This window comes from Leptonychotes weddellii, chromosome 10, assembly GCF_054177405.1.
Source record: "Leptonychotes weddellii isolate Sample4059 chromosome 10, ASM5417740v2, whole genome shotgun sequence".
Classification (NCBI taxonomy): domain Eukaryota; kingdom Metazoa; phylum Chordata; class Mammalia; order Carnivora; family Phocidae; genus Leptonychotes; species Leptonychotes weddellii.
The window spans coordinates 32,865,829-32,890,479 of NC_138378.1; positions in this window are offsets into that span (position 1 = coordinate 32,865,829).

Sequence of the window (24,651 nt, forward strand, 5' to 3'; positions counted from 1 at the left end):
CACACAACCTACCTGCAGCCAAGTAGTAATAAATACCATGAGTAGTAATAAACTTTTTTTTAACCTGTTGAATTTTGGAACATTACTGTAGCAAAAGATTATTTGATATATCTGACTAAGCCCTTGAGATTGCATACAAACCTCTGTGTGTGCATGCGGGGTTTTTTTTTTTTTTTTAAGATTTTATTTATTTACTTGACAGAGAGAGACACAGCGAGAGAGGGAACACAAGCAGGGGGTAGTGGGAGAGGGAGAAGCAGGCTTCCCGCAGAGCATGGAGCCCGATGTGGGGCTCAATCCCAGGACCCTGGCATCACGACCTGAGCGGAAGGCAGTCGCTTAACGACTGAGCCACCCAGGCGCCCCTCAAAAGAGAAGGTTTATAGCACATAAGTCCATCTGGCTATATTTCCTATCTCCTATTGCTCTTAATCCAAATTAAAGTAGCCGATTAAAGCAACAAGCCAAAAATGAAAGTAACAAGATTTTAATCACTCAACGGCATCAGTTTCAGCTTCTTCTAAAAGGAGATGACCTGTTAATAGTTCAGCAGTGATGTGATAGAGGGGCTAACACAACATCAGCTCTCTAAATAGGGATGATCCCCAAGATAGGACAAACATCTATGAGTACCAACAGTCAGTAGTGAAAATTTCCCCAGGGATCAATGATGGTGACATCTTTGATGGACAACAGCTACTCACAGCTGTCACTCTGAATATGACAACAACAGGAAAATATAACACAGCCATTCAAAAGATGAAACCAATGATTAATTCAAGAGTCTCCCAGACATTGTGATGCCCTTTGCCCTCAAAGTTGGCTGGGTACGTCCTGGAGAAAGTGAAGTCCCTGAAATGGTTAAAGAAAAGTCCAGGACCAGATGGCTTCACTGGTAAATTCTACCAAACATTTAAAGAATTAACACTACTCCCTCTTAAACTCTTTTTTTAAAAACTGAAGAGGAAATACTCCCAAACTCATTTTATAAAGCCAGAATTACCCTGATATCAAAGCCAGATAAGGATACTACAAGAAATCTACAGACCAATATCTCTAATGCATATAGATACAAAATTTCTCAACAAAATACTAGCAAACCAAATTCAACAGCACATTAAAAGAACACTGTGATCAAGTGGGATTTATTCCCCTTGCATCTTGACATGCAAGGATAATTCAATATATGCAAATCAATAAATGTAATATACTACATTAATAGAATGAAAGATAAAAATCATGATCATCTCGGGGCGCCTGGGTGGCTCAGTTGGTTAAGCAACTGCCTTCGGCTCAGGTCATGATCCTGGAGTCCCTGGATCGAGTCCGGCATCGGGCTCCCTGCTCGGCAGGGAGCCTGCTTCTGCCTCTGACCCTCCCCCCTCTCATGTGCTCTCTCTCTCTCATTCTGTCTCAAATAAATAAAAAAAAAAAAAATTTAAAAAAAAATCATGATCATCTCAATAGATGCAGAGAAAGCATTTGGTCAAACTCCAAATCCTTTCATGATTAAAAAAAAGTCTCAACAAACTGGGTATGGAAGGAATGTACCTCAATATAATTAAAGGCCATATGTGACAAACCACAGCTAACATCATACTCAGTAGTGAAAGATTTAAATATTTCCTGCTAAAATCCAGAAAAATGCAAAAGGTGCACACATTTCAACAGAGTACTGGAAGTCCTCACCAGAGCAATTAAGAAAGAAAAAGACATAAAAGGTACCCAAATTGGAAGGAAGAAGTAAAACTGTGTTTGCAGATGATACAATCTTATATCTACAAAATTCTAAAGACTCCACCAATGCCCTCCCCAAAATAAACCTGTTAGAATAAATAATACAGTAAAGTTTCAGGATACAAAATCAACATACAAATATCAGTGGTGTTTTTATACACCAACAATAAACTATTTGAAAATTAAAGAATACTACCCAGGGCACCGGGGTGGCTCAGTCAGTTAAGCATCTGCCTTCAGCTCAGGTCATGATCTCAAGGTCCTGGGATCAAGCCCCATGCCGAGCTCCCTGCTCAGCAGGGAGTCTGCTTCTCCCTCTCCCCCTCCCCGCCATGCTCCCTCTCTCAAATAAAAAATCTTTAAAAAAAATACTATCCATTTATAATACCATAAAAATAATGCTTAGAAAAAATTAACCAAAGAGATGAAAACCTGTATGCTGAAAATAACAAAACATTGATGAAAGAAACTGAAGACAACACAAATAGAAAGTTAATTGGAATTGAAAGAATTCTGTTCATGAATTGTTCACGAATTGGAAGAATACTGTTAAAATGTCCATACTACCCAAAGACATCTACTGAATCAATACAATCCCTATCAAAATTCCAATGGCATTTTTCAAAGAAAGAGAAAAGAAATCCTAACATTTTTTTTTAAGATTTTATTTATTTATTTGAGAGAGAGAGAATGAGAGACAGAGAGCAGGAGAGGGAGGAGGGTCAGAGGGAGAAGCAGACTCCCTGCTGAGCAGGGAGCCCGATGTGGGACTCGATCCCGGGACTCCAGGATAATGACCTGAGCCGAAGGCAGTCGCTTAATCAACTGAGCCACCCAGGCGCCCGAAATCCTAACATTTATATGGAACAACAAAAGACCCCAAATAGCCAAAGAAGAACAAAGCTGGAGACACATCACAATTCCTGATTTCAAACTTTATTACAAAGCTATAGTAATCACAATAGTATGGTACTGGCATAAAATCAGACACACAGACCAATGGAACAGAAATGAACCCACACATACTCAGTCAACTGTATTTGACAAGGAAGCTAAGAATACTCAAAGGGGAAAGGTCTCTTCGACAGATGTTGGGAAAACTGGATATTCACACAAAAATAAAACTGTACCCCTGTTTTACACCACTAACAAAAATTAACTTGAAATGGATTTCAAGGGGTGCCTGGGTGGCTCAGTTGGTTAAGCATCTGCCTTCAGCTCAGGTCATGATCCCAGGGTCCTGAGATCAAGCCCTATATCAGGCTCCCTGATCAGCAGAGAGCCTGCTTCTCCCTCTCCCTTTGCTGCTTCCCCTGCTTGTGTGCTCACACTCTGTCAAATAAATAAAATCTTAAAAAAATGGATTTCAAGACTTAAAAGATCTGAAATTATAAAACTACTAGAAGAAAAGAGGACAAAACCTCCTTGAAATAAGTCTTGGCAAGGATTTTTTTTTTATATGACAGAAAAACCACAAGCAATAAAAACTAAAATCATCAAGTGTGATTATATTAAACTAAAAAGCTTCTGCACAGCAAAAGAAAAGAATCAACAAAATGAAAAGGCAATATACAGAAGGAGAGAAAATATTGCAAACCTACAGAATGGGAGAAAATATTTGTAATCCTTCTATCTGATAAGGGGTTGATCTCCAAAATATATAAGGAACTCCAACTCAATAGCAATATAACAATCTAAAAAGTGGGAAGAGAACTTGAAAAGACATTTTTCCAAAGACATAGAAATTGCAAAGGTACAGGAAAAGATATTTAACATCACTAATCATCAGGGAAATGCAAAGAAAAACTACAATAAGATATCACCTCATAATATTAGGATGGTTATTATCAAAAAGACAAGACACAACAAGCGTTGGCAAAGCAGTAGGGAAAAGGGAATCCCTGTACAGTATTGGTGGAAATGTAAACTGGTAGAGACATAATGGAAAACAGTATGGAGGTTCTTCAAAAAATTTAAAATGTAACAACCATATCCAGTAACTCCATACCTGGATATATATCTGAAGAAAATGAAATCACTATCTTGAAGAGGTATCTGCGCCCCTATGTTCACTGCAGCATTACTCACAATAGTGAAGATAACAATGTAAGTGTTCACTGATCGTTAATGGATAAAGAAACGTTGTGTGTATATATACATACATACAATGGAATATTATTCAACCATAGCAAAGAAGGAATCCTGTGTTTCTCAAGAACATGGATGGACACTGAGGACATTATTCTAAGTGAAACATTATATGTTCTCACTTGCATGTGGAATCTAAAAAAAAAAAAAAAAAAAAGCCAAACTCATAAAATTGGAAAACAGAATAGTGTTTGCTGGAAATGGAGGGAAGGAGGGAACAGGGAGTTGTTGGTCAGTTATAAACTTACATCTATAAGATTAATAAGTTCTGGGGATCTAATGTACAGCATAGTAATTATAATAAACAACACTATATTATATACCTCAAAATTATTAAGAGTAGATCTTAAATGTTCCCACCATACACAGAAAAAATGGTAACTATATAAAGGGATGAAGGTGTTAATTGACCTTATTGTGGTAATTATTTTGCAATATATACATGCATCAAACCATCACACTGTACATCTTAAATGTAATGTTATATGCCCATAATGACTCAGTAAAAGCTAAGGAAATCATGAACTCTCTCCATAAGGAACTGGCAATCTATGATGTCTCTCCTTGTAAGAAACCTAAAATTTCAACAATGTAAAAGTATCACATTCTTCATTTCCTATAAATATTCTCTAATTCCAACTTTTACTGATGGCAAGACTGCAGAGACTTGCCATTTCATTGTAATCTATTTCCTTGTTTAAATAGTCTTCTGTCTTTTCCACAGTCCCTATAATGGTCTCAACACCTTCTTTTCTAAAAGTTTCTCAGTATTGGGGAAGATTCTGGATATAATTCAATTACAATCCTGTGGATTGTCCTAGGAAACACATGTTCTCCTATGGGTCATCACAAGACTCTGAATTGTTGTTTTCCTGCCTGGTACAGTCTAGGAATGACTACTACTGACCATTAATCCTGCCATTGGCCTCCAATCTGGACTCTGCATTCTCCAGTCTCTCCCTTTCCATTCCACATCCATCCTCAGGTTTGGGGGATGGCGAAGCCATCAACTCAGACAAGTCAGCATGAAGCAACCTCAAGATTCAATCATGATTGTGACACTGAATTCACATGACCCAGGATATCCTTTGTACCACATTTCTCGTGAATGCAGGTCTTCTGGAAATCCTGTGCTTTCTCTCTTCCCCAAACCTTTTCTTTTTCAATTGTACTCTTCATAAATTCACTCAGAACTAAAGTGTAACAATTAAAACTCATTTTTTCATCATGCAAATCACTTCCTAGAAATAATCACCACTGATAGCTTGGTACCATTCTTTCAGATACCTATTGGTGGCTCATCACTCATAAAGGAATGGTATTTATTGCCTGAAAAGAACAGTAAAGACAGAGTTGATTTTTTCAAAGAAGTGAGTTTCTGACTAGAACTTCTTACAAAGGATTGTGGAGATTAAAGTATTGGAAGTGGGAGACATCTGATGACAAGAACTATGTTTTTGAGAGAAAAACAGACCTTTTGAGTCCAAAGCCTGGATTTGAATATCAAGAGCCAAGGAGGCTGGAGGCAGAGTGTAACATTTATACCATAAGCTGTAGCATAAGAAGGAATGCACAAGAATGTAAAAGTAATTTCCTGAGCTAGGTTTAATGGGAATTGTTGTGGGAGGATTAAGACCTGAGAAAAGGAAATAAGAGAGTTGGATATTAATCTATGAGAGGGCCCTGAGCTTTTTCCTGCCTATGGTGAGATTCCGGGGGGTGAAGGGTAGCATCCAACTGATTTATCAGATCACATACCCTACTGCTGGTGCCCTGCTCATATCCCCTCCACCAGCAGTAACTCTATCCTAAGCTGTTGGGTCTTGTTTGCTAAACTCACAGGTGCCCCCTTCTTCATCTGATAGAAGATGCCTCTCCTGAGATATTACACTCCTCTACCCATGACTCCAAGAAGCAGCCTACAGCCAATGATTGACTGATTCGAAGTACAACCAGGCCCCCTTGCCTCAAGATTAAAGAAGTCTGTGGCACCATTTACTTTCAACAGCAACTTCTGGGATCACAGTGAGGCTAGACTTCAGTTGAAACTACCCCCCCTTTTTTTAGCTTTTTCTTCCACTTGCTTCCTTCACTCCCTTACAGTACTTGTCCTCCATCTTCTAAAATCCCACATTGCCCCCAGTCCCCATCCCACAAATAACAACCAAGTTACATGAGCAGCTAAGCCAGCATCCACCCATCAAATGCATTCCTACCTCTCTCCCCAACTCTGTCGCCTTGCATAAGAATGCTTGCTTTAAATCAGAGAGCTGCTCTAATTTATGAAAATCTATTTCTTTCACTCTGGTTGAAAATTCACAAAAGATAATCTCATGTATTCACATCAAATGCTCCATCTTCTTTCTTTATGCAATCTCTTGCTCATCTTCAGGTGAAAAATTTTGATTGCTTTTTTTTACTGGTGTGGAAAATAGAAGAGAGACACGTTTTCCACACTGTCAGGTTTCATAGCTCTTAGTTATGCCTGTCAGTCATAGAAATAAACATCTTTAAAATATTTTCCTGCATATTTACATTCATACAATAACAAATAAAAGCCTAGGAAGTAGTTTCCAGAACCAAGGTCAAGTGAGTTAACTGGCTTCAAAAGTTTGCAGATATTGATTAAAAAAAAAAAAAAAATCCAGTGATTTTTTTTTTTTTGACTCTTGAATCTATTAAAGATTTTAAAGGATTCTCCTGTCTTGGTGCAGATGGGTAATAAGGAAAATGCCTGTTGGACCTGAGATGAGTAGACTTGTTGGCAGGAGTTTCTATACTGTCTCTCCATACCTTCTTGGGTATCAGTAGCTTTCCCACAAACTAAGGCAAGTCTTTGTTTTTGACTTGGGTTGTTTTTCTATATTTTTAATTGCTAAATAATTCAAAGACAGAATTTATACAGAATAAGTTGATGGACCTTTATACGTCCACCAACAAACTTAAACTATCCCATCCCTCATCCCATTTCCTTTATGCATTCCTTCCTCCAAACGAACTACTAACTAGTGATGTTTATCACACCTACTCATTTTAAATCATGTTCCTACCTATGTAATGGCAAATAACACATAGAATTCTACTTTTAAAAAAAGAATTCTACTTTATGCTTTTAAACATTAGCTGACATCACATACGCTATTTTCCTTAAACATGATTCTGTACTTTTTCACACTGTTAGACCTAATACTCATTTACTCATTTCCATTTCTACATAGTGCTTATTCATAAAATTCATTCTCTTAATGAACACATTGAGGTTGTTTTCCATTTTTTGTTTTGGTAGATAATGCACCAATAATAATTCTTATATCTATCTCCTTGTGCTCATTGACAATACACCTTCTAGAATAGGTATTGCCAATTTTACCTTATTGCCGAAGTTTTCCAAAGTGATAGTACCTCTTTATTCTACCACAATTACCATAGGAGACACTCTATTACTCCACCTTCTTTTTAAAAGGTCATATTTTACTTTACTATACTGATTGGTATAAAATTATTTTTCTTATCTGTTTTAATTTTAACTTCCTAGATTATATCTAAGATTAGGCATTTTCATATATTTATTGGACATTACTTTTTCCTTGCCTATGAATTGTTTGTTCACAGCCTTTCTTAACGCTTAATTCCTTTAATCTTTTTCTTAGAGTTGTCAACATTTATATATATCTTTGAAAGTAAGTTTTTGACAATTTAGATATGTTTAAATAGTGTCTCAGTCTGTGGCTTATCTTTTTTTACTTTGCATAGAATATCTTACGAAGCATAGAAATCTTTATTTATAGTGTCATTTCTACACAAATCCCCCCAAAATTCGGTATCATGAAACCACAATCACTTGTTTGCTAAAATTCTGTGGATTGGCAATTTGGGCAGGGCTCATCTCTGCTCTCTGTGGTTTCAGCTGGTTTCACTCATGTGTTTGTGGCTATTGGCAGGTCTGTTGGGGAACAGTTGGTCCCAAATGGCCTCACTCATATGTCTAGCAATTGGATGAGACTTTTGGATGGGGAAATTTGGTCCTCCTCTACATGGTGTCTAGCCATGTCTAGCTCAGACTACCACACATGGCATACTGGCTCCAAGAGAATAGAGTTACAAGCTTTGTGTCTCTTGAGGCCTCAGCCTGGAAGTCATCAATATCAGTCCCACTGCTTTCTATTGCTCAAAGCAAGTTGCAAAACCAGCTCAGATTCAAGACAGTAGAGCCACAGCCTTTTGATGGGCAAAGCATTAACATCACACAGCAAAGAGGAGTCATGCTAGGATAAGAAGAATTTGCAATCTACTTACTATAAATATAATGTATTTCTCAATATTTTAATTCAAATTCTATATTTTTAATGTTTTCAATAAGATATCCTCATTCCGATTACATATTTACCCATGTTTTCTTTTATTTTTTTATTTTTTTATTTTTTTAAAGATTTTATTTATTTATTTGAGACAGAGAGAATGAGAGAGATAGAGCACACGAGAGGGGGGAAGGTCAGAGGGAGAAGCAGGCTCCCTGCCGAGCAGGGAGCCCGATGCGGGACTCGATCCAGGGACTCCAGGATCATGACCTGAGCCGAAAGCAGTCGCTTAACCAACTGAGCCACCCAGGCGCCCTTTTTTTGTTTTCTTTTAAATTAGAGTTTTGTTTTATACATTTAAGGTATCTAATCCAACTGAAACAATTTCTGTGTATGGTGTGAACTAATTTCATGTCTTTTGATATGTATAACCAATCTTTCCAATAGCATTCATCATTTCAGTGACTTGTGATGGTACTTCTTCATATTTAGCAATTACATTGATTAAGTAGAACTCATGAGGCAACAGCAGACAAAAACTATTATTTTCCTCTAATGCCCACTCAAACATTCTCTTCCCTGAGTTTGGGACTGACTATAAGATAAAGAACTGAAGTAGATGGATCTCAAAATACCAGCTTTTTGCTGGATAAAAGCTGGATTAAAGGACACAACTTAGATGTTTAGCATCAAAGGGCTTCCTAACTGCAAGCCCCAAAATTAGACCTGCCAACCTATCCAGAGCAGTTCTGAACAATTGCAGCATTAACTCCTAATGAAGTTTGGAGTTTATTCTCATGCTGGATTGGACATGCTAACTACTAAACAAGGCATGCAAGGGGCTAAAATAATTGGAGAAAATTTAATTGCTTGAATGTAAGCAAGTAAACTATGAGGCTAAGATTTTGCCCAAGGAACAGGTTAATTGCATTTTCCCCTACATTATTGGTGCTACTGTAACTAATCATAACAACAGATAACAGTTTTGAACACACAAACCATGTGTTAGGCACCTTACATGACTTAATCATCAAATCAAATTTATGAGGTGAATTAGTCCAGGTCCTCTAAGAAGCAGACATCAAAATGGGATTAGATGTGCAAGCAATTTATTAGGCGAAATTCCTATGATGGAAAATTAGGAGTCAGAGGAGGATGAGAAAGCAATCAGACCCCTGGTAAAGGAGAGAGGAAAGATATGAAGATTTAGTGGATGGATCTTTGTCTGCAGTGCCCATTCTAAGACACTGCCTCAAGGCCAGTGGGGAGTCTATACTGGATTTCTCCTGCTGCTATAACAAACCACCACAAATTTCATGGCTTAAAACAACACAAATGTAATATCTTATAGCTCTGAAAGTCAGAAATCCTGAAATAAAGTTATTGGCAGAGCTGCATTCCTGCTGAAGGATTTAGGAGAAAATTCATATCCTTGCCTTCTCTAGCTTTTAGAAGCCACCGGGATTTCCTGGTTTGTAGCTCTCCATGTTCAAGGTCAGCAGGGTAGCATCTTTAAATCCATCCCTCTCTGCACTATCTCTGACCTCTGTTCTGTCATCCCATCTCCTTTTTCGGACTTTGACCTTTTTACCTCCCTCTTAAAAAGACTCTTATCATTATACCCACAGCCAAGATAATCCAGGATAATCTTCCTATCTTGATATTCTTAATTACACTTGCAAAATTCCTTTTGCCATGTATAACATATTCACAGGCGCTGAATATTAAGATGTGGACATCTTTAGGAGGAACTATTACTCTGTTTACCACAGAGTCTTCAAGCTCAATCATCCTTTTTTTTTTTTTAAAGATTTTATTTATTTATGTGAGAGAGAGAGAGCATGAGAGGGGAGAAGGTCAGAGGGAGAAGCAGACTCCCCGCCAAGCAGGGAGCCCGATGCGGGACTCGATCCCGGGACTCCAGGACCATGACCTGAGCCGAAGGCAGTCGCTTAACTACTGAGCCACCCAGGTGCCCCCCAAGCTCAATCATCCTTAAGAGCATCCCTGCATCTTCCTTAATATCCCTGCTGTTCTCATTCATTGACTGGGAGCAGCCCAGGAGAAGACTCATTGAACACAGTCAGAAATCTGAAAGACTCATTTTCATGGCTGCCACATGAAGCAAGTAGAGGAAATGAAGATGTAGACAGGCTGCTTAACTTGTATAAAAACACAGAGCCAGTGAAAAATTTCTCTCATCTCCATTTCTCAATGTCTTTTTTCTTTCTGAATGCTCTGCTTTGGTATGTGAACATATTGTTTTCTCTAGGATCCTGTAAGACTTGGTAAATTTTTTCCTAGTCTATCTAATAACTAGTTACTCAAAATGGCAAGTTAAAAAAATGATCTAAAATCATCGGGAGGATAAAGAATCCCCCTTCCCCCCATGAACCCAATTCTGCCTTCTTCAACCAATGACAATTCCTAAGGATACCGAAAATTAACAACTAAAATCCTGGTTCCCAGGCAACTCTGGCCTATCCTTAGTTGCTCCCTGAGTACACCACAAAGAGCTTTGACATGACCTTCCTCCAAACAACAGAGAGCATAGGTCCTGGAACACAGTATCAGTGGTCTCCTTCAACAGTCAAAACAAGTATGCAAAAATATGTGGGTTCCAAAAGAATCTGGCTTTATATAGACTATTGTACATAAATAAACTTAACTTAAATGCTGTATCACAATAAATATATTCATTCTGTCAAACCCAAAAGGTTATATACTAGTATGGCATCAATGCTAGCTATTATTTATCATAATTCTAAGGAAGAAATCATTAGAATTCTAAATGATAGCTGTATATGAAGCCATTTCCCCACAAGAATCCAAGAAGTTTCTAAAATAAAGCACTGGATTGAAAATACAAATCAATTTTCCCTCCCTCATCACTAGAAAAAAATCAAAAGGATAGTCTATCAAGAAAAAAACTCTATACAGAAATAAAAGACTGAATGTTCTGAACACATGGTACCCAGAGGTTGATCATTTTCAAAAAACAGCATCACTGTTAAGAAAATTGGTAGGATTTTATAACTTTCCCCTAACTGTTAAAATCAAAGAACCATCAAAAAAGAAAAAGAAAATTGGCAGGAGTCCTTATGAGATTATTAGACCAAACTTTCTAATATTTCCTTCTTCCATACTAAACTCTAACCAGTAATACAGGGCCATAGGTTTATTCTATATCATCCTATCACTAAAAATCTCAACAAAATTTAAAGACTGAAGTCAGTTATTGATCCATCTCATTAACCACGTGCTATACCAGATAGTTAAAAATGATGTTTCGGGATGCATTTATTTCAAAAAGATGGAAATCTCTGAATCTAAATGACCCCAATTTTGGTATTTTTAGGGAAGTCTCAAAATAATTCATGAGTACAAATGTTTATAAAGATGCTCAGAGGTTTATTTCCTGTACTGATGTACACACCTCAATAATAAAGATAAAGGGATTTCAGATAATACAAATTAGGAGGAAAACAAGTCAATCTTATTTCTGGGAAAATCTGCAGTGTGTTTTTCATGAGAAAACAACAGAATATGGACTTTGGCTTCCCTCCTCTTTATTCTTCCCAGGGATGCAATCCTTTCTACCCCAAAGAACTTTCTCCACTTTGATGCTCTTGGTGGATGACCTTGACCTCTCATGACAGAAGAATTGCCTGGGGCAAGGATTCTATTTCCCAGCGAGGCTGCAGCATCTGCTTTCTTTCTTAAACTATCATTGAGACCAGGGTGGGAAGAAGGAAAAGAAGGCCCATCAGTGGGATTCATCTTTACCCTACTTGGCTTGTGCTTTTTCTTTCACTGTGCACACAAATAGATCCTTTAGAACCTGGGAGCTGAAAGGAAAAAAAAAAAAAAATATATATATATATATATAAATAAAATCATAGACAGACATAGCAAGAGAGGGAACACAAGCAGGGGGAGTGGGAGAGGGAGAAGCAGGCTTCCCGTGGAGCAGGGAGCCCGATGCGGGGCTGGATCCCAGAACCTTGGGATCATGACCTGAGCTGAAGGCAGACGCTTAACGACTGAGCCACCCAGGCGCCCCTGAAAGAAAATATTTTAAAGGAATATGCTGAGTTTTACAAAAGCCATTGCTTTGTTCCACATGCTATTTCTTCTCAGGGCTGAACAACATTCATCAACTCATTAACAAATGTATCCTTTGTTACTTTTCATTTTTTTTATTAGTCATTTCTGTTTGATCTCCTATGTCATACTGAAGACTTATCAGAAAGAAATTTCTGCCCACAAATGTTGCTGAGCCCAAAGAGGGAATCAAGAGACTAAGTTCAAACTATATGGTGAATGCAAAATTTGACGCACACAATGGAAGGATATGATTTTTATGCTTTAATGATCAATATCTGTGATCTTATTTAAAAAAATATTTACTGTGCCATGAACTTAAACTGATTCATTATGTAACTGAAAATTTTCTTGGGGCAGTAAATCAATATTTACTGTAGCTACAACAGTATTACTGATAGCAACTAACATTGATTGGTCACTTAGCATGGAAGGAGCATGGTACTATGTACAATAATATGCATTCCACTTTTTTATTTTTTTTTAAGATTTTATTTATTTATTTGACAGAGAGAGAGACAGCGAGAGAGGGGACACAAGCAGGGGGAATGGGAGAGAGAGAAGCAGGCTTCCTGCTGAGCAGGGAGCCCGACGACGCAGGGCTCCATCCCAGGACCCTGGGATCATGACCTGAGCCAAAGGCAGACACTTAACGACTGAGCCACCCAGGCGCCCCTGCATTCCATTTTTTAAAATCCTTTCAACAATCGTATGAGGTAAATGCTGTTTACTTTATAGGTAAATAAACTGATACTAAAGAGATGAACTTGCCCAAGGTCTCCTGGTTTGTAAACAGTGGAGTGGAAATTAACACCAGAACCCCCAACCCATGCTGTGAACCATTATTTTATACAACCCCAATGAATGTCCTTCAATTTCCTCACAGTGATTCAAAGAAAGTTCATACAAGGAGAGGGAGTTTTCTAATGATGACCAAGAACACATTCACAATCTGTTCAGATATATGTCAATTTCCCTTTACTCTTTAGTCAAAAATCAATGTTTATGCCACAGATGATCAATTTCAGGTTATATGACACATATGTGTTATAGGACACAAGAGCAGAGGACAAAGGAATCTGACATACTATTAATGATATCACTGAAACCTCTCCAACCTCTAGGTTCAATGCTTCTGAAACATAAGCACACATAAGAGTTATCTAGAAGGCTCATTAAAAATCAGATCCTGGGCCTCATCCTCAGATATTCTGATTCAATAGGTATGGGGCAGGGCCAAAGAATTTGAATTTCTACTAAGAAACCAGGTAATGCTGATGCTGCTAATCTATAACTTCACCTTGAGTAGCACCGGTCTATTTGATAGAAATAATAACCTCCTATCTATTGGCAAGTTCAGTTTTGCTGAAGACAAAGGTCTAAATCTTTAACAGAATCATGGAAGAGATTGCTTGAAATGGAAGCTGCAGAATGTCAACACCATAAATTCTTATTTGTCTGGTAGATTACAGATCACACTTTAAGAAATTAGTGCTGGTCTCTAAATCAGTAAGTGAGAAACTTTGATGTACAGTTGGAACTTTCTTTCCCCATTACCAGCTAGGGTCTAGAAAATATCTGAAGTTTTCCCATTTACTGTCCCATAAACTTGGTAGCAATTTAGTCCTCTGGGTGCCCCTTGCATTAGATTACATCCTAATCTTCACAACTCAATAAATATTTACTCCATGCCTGCAAGCACCAGACATCACTCAAGGTGTTGGAAGCAGAGTGAAGAAGAGAATATAAAATGTTTGCATCAACTTATAATTCTCTCTGCTATTTCAGAATCCCAATTACTTGGGGGAAATACAAACCTCTAACCTCATGCCTACAACCCCTTTCCCTGGGGGTAGATCCTATTTTCAGCATCCTTGTCATCAACTAGATAGCACTGTGATATGATACAGACATCCCACTAGAGGGCAAGGACTGTCCCTGCCTAGAAGTCACATTCTCACCTCCCATTCTCTTCCAGTACTGACCCCTGGGAACCAGAATTCATTAGGCCTCCATGGATAAGAAGATTTGGAATTGTGGCCCCTCAAATGGTAATTACTTGCTTGCAAAAGGTTAATTTCTCTCAGTCAGTCTCAGATAATCCTTCATTTCTGTCAGGCATTGCCGGCATGGGCCGGGCCAACTACGACAATCTCAGAACACACAGCCTTCTCATCTCACTCTTCAGATTTGTGCTGTGGTAGAACTGATTCTGTTTCAACTGGTAAACTCTCTGGGGGAAAACTGGGAGCCAGTGATTCAGAAAAGAAGTGTGGAGGAAGCAGAAAGAGCTTAAACTTCAGAGAATCAGAACTACCATACTCATTCTACCACCCAATATCTGTGTGATCATACACACCCCCAAGATTCATTTTCCTCATCTAGTAGAACTGCTGTGATCATTAATGAGATCAAGTTGGTAAAGTTCCTAACACAGTGCCAGGCATGAAACAGGGAACTGAAAATGGTCACTGCAGTAGGTGATTGCAAAAGGAGCCCTAGTTTTCCAGCCCTTGCCATATTTTTGGGGTTTTTTTGTTTTGTTTTTTTTTTAAGATTTTATTTATTTATTTGACAGAGAGAGACACAGCGAGAGAGGGAACACAAGCAGGGGGAGTGGGAGAGGGAGAAGCAGGCCTCCCGCTGAGCAGGAAGCCCCATGCGGGGCTCGATCCCAGGACCCTGGGATCATGACCTGAGCCGAAGGCAGACGCTCAACAACTGAGCCACCCAGGTGCCCCCCAGCCCTTCCCATATTAGTCAGCTCGGGCTGTCATAACAAAATACCTTAGACTGGGTGGCTTGAACAACAGAAAATTTTCTCGCAGTTCTGGAGGTTGTATGTCTGAGATCAGGGACCCTCAACGTCTGAATTTGAGTGGGGGCACAATTCAGCCCACAGCACCTCTATACAATGTGACTTTGCAGCTCCTCCCATCAAGAGTTCCTCCAACTCCCAAATCTGGATGGTCTGAAACTTGAAGTGGCCAAAGTATATGGCAAATGTGATGGAAACCAGTTCTGAGTCTTGGCCTCAAGAAGCCTTATGAGCTTCTAGTCAGTCTCCTAGATCCCTGCCAAGCTGCCATATGGATAAGTCTTCAGACTTGCCTGGTGGATGAGAGAGACTTCATGGAGCAAAGCTGAATCAGCCATTACCCTGGCGAAGTCTTTAGATTTATGCATAGTTCAGAGTAAGCCAGCAAATCAACCTTATGGACCTGAAACTATCCACAAAGATGTGAGGAAACCCAGCCAAGATCAGTCAGCCTGGCCCTCATCAGTGGAACCAAAAAGCTGATCTTCAGACTCTTGAAAAGCAGTTAATGGTTATTATTTTAAGCTACTAGGTTTTAGGGTTGTTCTACAACATCATTGTATAAATGAAGGAACTGGGGGAAATGACTGTAAAGTTTGTTCAATGTTATTTACCAAAAATCAAAATTAAACCTCTTTGTCCATTTTAACTCCTTTCTCTCCCAGTACTCCAACACAAGTATAATCAATCAGCAATCCAAAATGTCCCAGTGACTTGGATGTAGAGGTCCTGTGGATCTGCTGGGATGCATGCACTTCCCATGCCTTTTTCGAGGGGGAAAAAGCCACATGAAGAGTCCTCCTAATATCAGCTTATGTCCAGCCTGACTTCTGGGTTGGACAACTGTCTAGGACTAGTTCTGGGTCAGATCACACAACTGCAATGGTTTCCTGATTCTCTCCAAAGCTGAAAAGGCCTGTGGACACAATGTTGTCCACTACTCAGCTCCTGTTCTTAAACTGGCCCTGTATCATCCAGAGGACTTGGCATCTATTCCACTCCCCAGTCTGTTTCTTCCTCCTGTCAGGCCAGTAACCAGATGTTATGACTGTGTTCTTTACCACTGTATCATTAACAGCTGGTTCATCAAGTGTTTTTTTTAAGTGCTTTTAAAACACGTGTTCAGTGAGAATAAAAATTGGATTAATGCTTTCCCCAGAGAAAAGATCACTTTTCACTCTTCCATCTTTTCATTTTTGTAAAAGCCAGTTTGACAATCACAACACATTATTTGTACCTCTCCAGGAGCATGTTACCTTTCTGCATTTTTTATAATTGTCTATCTGTGTGACCTTTGGAATAGTGTCTAATGCTCAAGTCTTTCTCCATCCCACAGTGCCATAAAACCTTTGAGATAAATTGGATTTAAATACTGAAGCCCAGTCACAAATGAAAGCTTGTTCCATGCTATATTGGAGCCATAGTGTATAAATTTCCTTGGGTCCTAAATAAGGAATAAATTTTAAAAGCTAGCTAACCTAAAAAATTCAAGACACCACAAGCAGCTTGGAGATCTACCGAAGTGAAAAGAATGGAAAAACGCATCTGTCTGCTATGTATAATATAATGTTGTATAACAAACTATCCCAAATTCAGTGGGTTACAACACACATTTGTTCCTTGTTCACATGTTTTCAGGAGATCTGGGGTTTGACTGAACTAGGCTGGGCTCAACCATACTCGAATCCAGGCAGTTTGGTCCAGATCTGATCTACATGGCTCCCATCCTTTAGGGATCAGTGGCTATTGAAGGCAGATTCTCCTCATGATAAAAGACAGGAGCACAAGTCAAGCTCAGCCACAGGGCATATTAAACTTCTTCATGCAGAAGATCCATGAACAGTCCACTAGCCAAAGTACTTCACACGGTCAAGCTCAACATCAAGGGTAAGGGAAGTAAACTATTCACTGCAGTGGGAATAGCTATAAATACATAGAGAGTAGGATTCCAGGAAGGGGTCAATCATGGGGAGCAGTAATATAACACTTGCAGTTGGGAAATTAATGAATGGCAAGCAGAAGTTTTTGGAGTTCACTAGAACTAAGACAAGTATTTCAATTCCAAGATGCTGCTTCATCATCACTGAATATATATAAATCCATTATTTTAGATATATTTGAGGCTATGGGTTACTTGAAAAGAAATATGGCATTATAATTAAATCCCTAGGTAGTAAGTACTTTAGATAGCAATACAGAAAATACATTTCTACCCCTTTTTCTTCCATTCAGCTGAATTATTCACCAAAAAAAGCTGTTTAATTTGTAAATGGCACCAATAACTGGAAACATCTTTGATATCAATTACTGAAAGAAAATTTCTGTTCAAGCATGCATTTTCTGTTTTAAGAACTGCCTCCAAGATCAAAAAGTCTTTAGTTCAAGTAAGATGCATTACTGTCTAATATGCCATATAGTATAATCTTGAAAATGTGTAGGAGGTATGAATTTGCTACCACTACAATTCAAAGTCAAAGAAATGTTACATTTCTTTATGTTCTTTCAATCACATTAAATCTAACTTCAAATCTGGAGGGAAATTAAATCTTACTCATTATTAGGAGCTATCCCATAACTCTCCCTTCACCCTGCCTCATTTCCTCCACCCTCACTTGGCAATGCCTTGAATGGTACTGGGGATCTTAGGCAGAACAAAACACTTGGGGAGTATATGCTGATCTCCAGCACATATTAGTAACCAGTAAATTCTTCATCCTCCAGGTAACCTAGTCCCTAAAGCCTGACAGCTCTGCAATTTTCCAGACACCTCAGGACAAAAACCTTCATGAGCTGTGGAATTCCATCCACTCCATCCAGCCTCCTGGAGGCACCACATAGTTATCACCTCTATCTTGCTGCTGAGTTTTCGTCTCCTCAAACTGAAATACCGGACTACCTTCTTGGGGGATATTGCATAATCTTATTAAGTCTTAGCTTTTAAAACACAGAACAAAACATATTTTCTCCAAGGGATTTGTTTTTTGCTCAAAAACAAAAGTTTCAGCTGAGGCAAAGAAATGGGGAAAAGAGGTCTACTTACTCTGAAAGGGGTTGTGTTGGGTGGGAATACACAGTGCAAAATGCTATTGACCTTCGTTCTGTTTGCTTATTACATATCAATGGATTCAAAGCACAAATTAATAAATCTATAATTATCCTGTCACTAACCTATTTATTTTACTATATTTAATGTCAGCTTCAGAATGAAATTACTTTATGTGCTTCCATTTCTTCCATATTATTTTATTCAGTGGAACTGTTAATTAAAAAGCTTTATTAATATAAATACATTATTTGTTCATTAGTTATAATATACATTTCTATTGTCTATTTCCTTTCTTTTTCCTCTCAGCAGTTTCAATCTGAAGGTAGACCAGAAATTAATTTTAGCAGCTTCTGAGAAACCCCACACACAGCAAAAACTAGAATGTCAAGATCTCACAAGAGGATACCTCACAGCTTTTTAATTTCTTTTAGAATAAACTACAGAACACTAAAAAATGAGAGCACATTTCAATCTTCTTGCAATAACTAGATTTATAGTAGAGGAAAACTTTAATTCATTCTTAAAACTGCTTGCTAATTTTTTTTGATTCTTAGTCATTTAATTAATATATGAAATGCTGGAAATTTTCTTCAGTCAAAACAAATGTTAAACTTTTCTCCAATGCTACCCTATGTCAACCAATAATTAAATTTTATATGTAGGATCTATAACTTACATACACAAACACACACACACACACACAGTCTCTAAGGTATGTAACTAACTTCAGTTATCATCCTGATCTAAAGCAATATAAGATGTAGCCTTCAGTTATATACAGAAGAGGGTATATACAAACCTGACAGTAACCATATATCAAAAACCACTAATATGCAAATAATAAAAGGAAATCCAAATATATCACAAAAGAAAAAAAATCAGCAAAACAAGAAAGGACCAGAGAAAATCTTCAAAAACAATTAATAAAATGACAATAAATACATTATCAATAATTACTTTGAATGTAAATGGACTGAACATTCCAGTCAGAAGACATGGGGTGACAGAATGGATAAAAAACAAGATCCACCTGTATGCTGCTTACAAGACACTCATTGTAGACCTAAAGACACCTGCAGATTGAAAGTAAGGGGATGGAGAAACATCTATAATGCAAATGGATGTCAAAAGTAAGTCAGAGTAGCAATACTTATATTGGACAAAACAGACTTTAAAACAAAGACTGTTAAAAAGAGACAAGAACACTACAATAATAAAGGGGACAATCCAACAAGATATAATAATTGTAAATATTCATGCACCCTAAACATAGGAGTACCCAAATACATAAAGCAGTTAATAACATAAAGGAACTAAGTAGTGGACCTTAACACCCCATTTACATCAATGGACAGATCATCTAAACATAAAATCAACAAGGAAATCATGGTTTTGAATGACACACTGGAACAGATGGATTCAGCAGATATATTCATAACATCTCACCCTAAAACAGAAAACACATTTTTTTCAAGTGCACATGGAGCATTCTCCAAAACAGATCACCTTTTAGCCCACAAAACCAGCCTCAACAAATTCAAGAAGATCAAAGTCATACCATGCATCTTTTGTGACCACAGCACTAGGAAAATAGAAGTCAACCACAAGGAAAAATCTGGAAAGACCACAAATACGTGGAGGTTAAATAGCATGCTACTCAGCAATTAATGGGTCAACCAGGAAATCAAAGAAATAAAAAAGTACATGGAAACAAATGAAAATGAAAACACAACTGTTCAAAACCTTTGGGATGCAGCAAAAGCAGTTCTAAGAAGGAAGTTTACAGCTAAACAGGCCTACCTCAAGAAGAAAAATCTCAAACAACCTAACCCCACATTTAAAGGAGCTATAAAAAGAACAAACCCAAAACCAGCAGAAGGAAAAAAAAAACAATAAAGATTCGAGCAGAAATAAATTATGTATGGACACTTAGGTGGCTCAGTCAGTGGAGTGTCTGCCTTCTGCTCAGGTTGTGATCCCAGGACCCTGGGATCCAGCCCCACAACCATCTCCCTGCTCAGCGGGGAGTCTGCTTCTCCCTCTCCCTTTGCCTCTCCCCCACTCATGCTCATGCACACTCTCTCTCTCTCAAATATATGAAGTCTTTGGGAAAAAATGATACAGAAACAAAAAAACACACAAAAACAAAACAATATAACAGATCAATGAAATCATGAACTGATTGTTTTAAAAAAGAATTGATAGACCTCTAGCCAGACTTATCAAGAAAAAGAGAAAGCACTCAGAATCACAACTGAGAGAGAAATAACCACCAATACCACAGAAATACAATTATAAGAGATTACGAAAAACTATATGCCAACAAATTGGACAACCTAGAAGAAATGGATAAATTTCTAGAAATATATAAACTACCAAAACTGAAACAAGAAGAAATAGAAAATTTGAATCTACCAATAACCAGCAAAGAAATCAAGTCAGTAAGCAAACTCCCAACAAACAAAAGTCTGGAACAGATGGCTTCAAAGGTCAATTCTACCAAAAATTTAAAGAGTTAGTATCTATTCTTCTTAAACTATTCCAAAAAAAAGGAAGGAAAACTTCTAAATTAATCCGATAAGGCCAGCATTATCGTGATACCAAAATCAGATAAAGGCACCACTAAAAAAGAGAGCTATAGGCCTATACCCCCGATGAACATAGATGCAAAAATCCTCAATAAAATACCAGCAAATCAAATCCAATAATACATTAAAAAAAATTCACCATGATAAAGTGGGATTTATTCCTGGGTTGCATGGGTGGATCAGTATTTCCTAATCAATCAACATAATACATTACATCAATAAGAGAAAGGATAAGAACCATATGATCATTTCAATAGATCAAGAGAAAGCACTGACAAAGTACAACATCCATTCATGATAAAAACCCTCAACAAAGTAGGCTTAGAAGAAACATACCTCAACATAATAAAGGACATATATGGAAAACCCACAGCTAACATCATCCTCAATGAGGAAAAACTGAGAGCTTTTCCCCTAAGATCAGGAATAAGACAAGGATGTCCACTCTCACTACTTCATTCAACATAGACTGGAAGTCCTAGTCTCAGCAACCAGATCATAAAAGGAAATAAAAGACATCCAAATTAGTAAGGAAGAAGTAAAATCTTTCACTATTTGCAGATGATATGATACTATATAAAGAAAACCCCAATACTCCACCAAAAACTGCTAGAACTGATAAATGAATTTAGTAAAGTCACAGGATACAAATAAATGTACAGAAACCTGCATTTCTATACACCAATAATGAAGCAGCATAAAGAGAAATCAGGCAAACAATCCCATTTACAACTGCACCAAAAATAATAAGATACTTGGGAATAAACCTAACCAAAGAGGTGAAAGAGCTGTAGTCTGAAAACCATAAAATATTGATGAAAGAAATTAAAAACAACACAAAGAAATGTAAAGACATTCCATGCTCATGGATTGGAAGAACACTGTTTAAATGTCTATACTACCCAAAGCAATCGACACATTTAATATAATCCCTATCAAAATACCAACAGCATTTTTCACAGAGCTAGAACAAAAAAATCCTAAAATTCGCATGGAATCACAGAAGACCCCAAGTAGCCAAAGCAATCTTGAAAAAGAAAAGCAAAGCTGGGGCATCACAATTTCAGACTTCAAGTTCTATTACAAAGCTGTAATAATCAAAACAATATGGTACTGGCACAAAAACAGACACATAGATTAATGGAACAGAATAGAAAACCCAGAAATAAACCCACAACATATGGTCAATTAATCTTCGACAAAGCAGGAAAGAATATCCAGTGGGAAAAAGCTGGTCTCTTCAACAAATGTTGTTGGGGAAACTGGACAGCAACATGCAAAGGAAAGAAACTGGACCACTTTCTTATATGATACACAAAAATAAATTCAAAATGGATTAAAGACCTAAATGTGAGACCTGAAACCATAAAAATCCTAGAAGATAACCCAGGCAGTAACCTCTCTGACATCAGCTGTAGCACTTATTTTCTAGATATGTTTCCTGAGGCAAGGAGGAAAAAAAAGGAAAAATTAACTTTCAGGACAACATCAAAATAAAAAGTTTCTGCACAGCAAAGGTAACAATCAACAAAAGTAAAAGAAAACCAACAGAATGGGAGAAGATATTTGCAAATGACATTTCCAATAAAGGGTGAGCATCCAAAATAAAGAATTTTACAACTCAACACCCAAAAAACATAATTAAAAATGGGCAGAAGGCATGAATAGACATCTCTCCAAAGAGGACATCCAGATGGCCAAGAGATACATGAAAAGATGTTCATCATCACTTACCATTGGGGAAAAGTAAATCAAAACCACAATGAGATCACCTCACACCTGTCAGAATTCAGTAATTCAAAGGGATTACATGCACCCCTATGTTTATAGCAGCCTTATTTACAATAGCTAAGACATGGAAGCAGCCCAAGTATCCATCGATTGATTAAATGGATAAATAAGCGGTATATATACACAATGGAATATAATTCAGCCATAAAAAAGAATGAAACCTTGCTATTTGCAATGACATGGATGGAGCCAGAGAGTATAATGCTAAGTGAAATAAATCAGAATGACAAATACCATATGATTCTACTTATGTTTGGAATTTAAGAAACAAAAGGGAAAAAATAAGACAAAGCAGGAAACTCTTAAGTGAAAAAACTGGTTACCGAACGGGAGGTGGGTCAGGGGATAGGTTAAAATAGGTGATGTGGATTAAGGATGTCATGATGAGCACTGGGTGATGTATTGAATTGTTAAATCACTATATCATACACCTGATACTAATACTGTTAACTGGAATTAAGACCTAAAAAAAAAAAAAGTAGTCCTCATTTCCACATATCCCCCCCAATCTAAAGTAAAACTTGACTAATATTTGTAAAATTCATTAATTCATTCAACAAGTACTTATGTAGCACCTACCAAGTGCCAGGCAAAAAATTTTAAACTACAAGATAAAACACAGTATGGGACAAAAAGCACAATGTAGGTTCACTCATTGATTCAAAGACAATTGAGATATAAAACAATGTATTTTAACTACTAAAGCCTCACTGCTATATTCACTTCAAAATATACAATGGAAAACCCTCTCCTCATTTGTATGAGCCAAGCAATCATTCAGTTATTTCCATATTTTCTTGATTCAATTAAATTTTACTGAATGCACGGTACTGTGTTAAGTTCTGGGAATACAACCAAGAACAAGATAGTCATGATCCCTACCTTCACGATGCTTACAGTCTTTAAATTACATCTGAATATAAAACCATTAAAATACAAATACCAGATGGTTCGTCTACCCCTCCTATTTCCCCCGCTTCATTCTTCCCCTCCCGCTACCTTCTTCTTCTTTTTTTTTTTTCTTAACATATATTGCATTATTTGTTTCAGAGGTACAGGTCTGTGATTCAACAGTCTGTGAACTTCAGTCATTCTTAATCATCAAACTTCTTTGCCTGTGATGTAACAGAATCTAAGAACTTATATTCTTTTCCTTCTGCCATAAGTGGGAATGCCTATGGAAGACTGTCAGCATTGCCAAAAAGAAAGACACCACTTCTGGGATCAGGTTCTTTAAACTGACTGTTCAGCCTTTTACACCAGATGCATATTACCTCTTCAGAGACACCTTCCATGATCACCATATATAAAATCACCTCCTGCTTGATCTTTCTCCATTACTTATCACAAGCATAGAAACAGATGTATTTACTTTACTTTTCGTAATTAGTCTTCCCAACCAAAGAGCAACCCTATGTGGCTAGTTAACTGTTTTCAGCATTGAGAAATGGAACCAGCATAATATAAGTATTCAGTTTGTTGAATGATTAAATGAATAAAATTTCATTGTACAAGAACAGAAAGACAGAAGAGAAAAAAGGATCTCACTTTTAGCAAAGACCTATATCATCTTAATTCTCCTTACATGACCCTGAGATCACGTACTGAACCAAAACCAAGAGTTGGATGCTTAACCGACTGTACCCCTCAGGTGCTCCCCAACAATACACTTTTGACCTAAATTTTATTATTTCCATTTGCATTATGTAATGTTTTGGGCTGAACTGTGTTCCCCTCAAAGTGACTATATTTGGAGATAGGGCCTTTGAGGATGTAATTAAGGTTAAATGAGGTCATAAGGGTGGAGCCCTAATCTGATAGGACTAGTATCCTTATCAGAAGAGAAGGACACCAGAGCTTGTTCTCACTCTCCTCCACTCATGCAGAGGAAAGGTGATGTAAGGACACAGTGAGGAGGCAGCCATCTACAAGCAAGGCAGGAAGAGTCTCACCAGAAACTGAATTCACCAGTACCTTGCTCTTAAACTTCAAGGCCTCTGAACTGTGAGAAAATAAATTTCTGTCGCTTAAACTACCCAATCTGTAATATTGTTGTGGCAGTCCAAGCTGAGTAAAACAGATGCAAAAACAAGCCCAAGAAGGTTTAATAATTTGATCAAA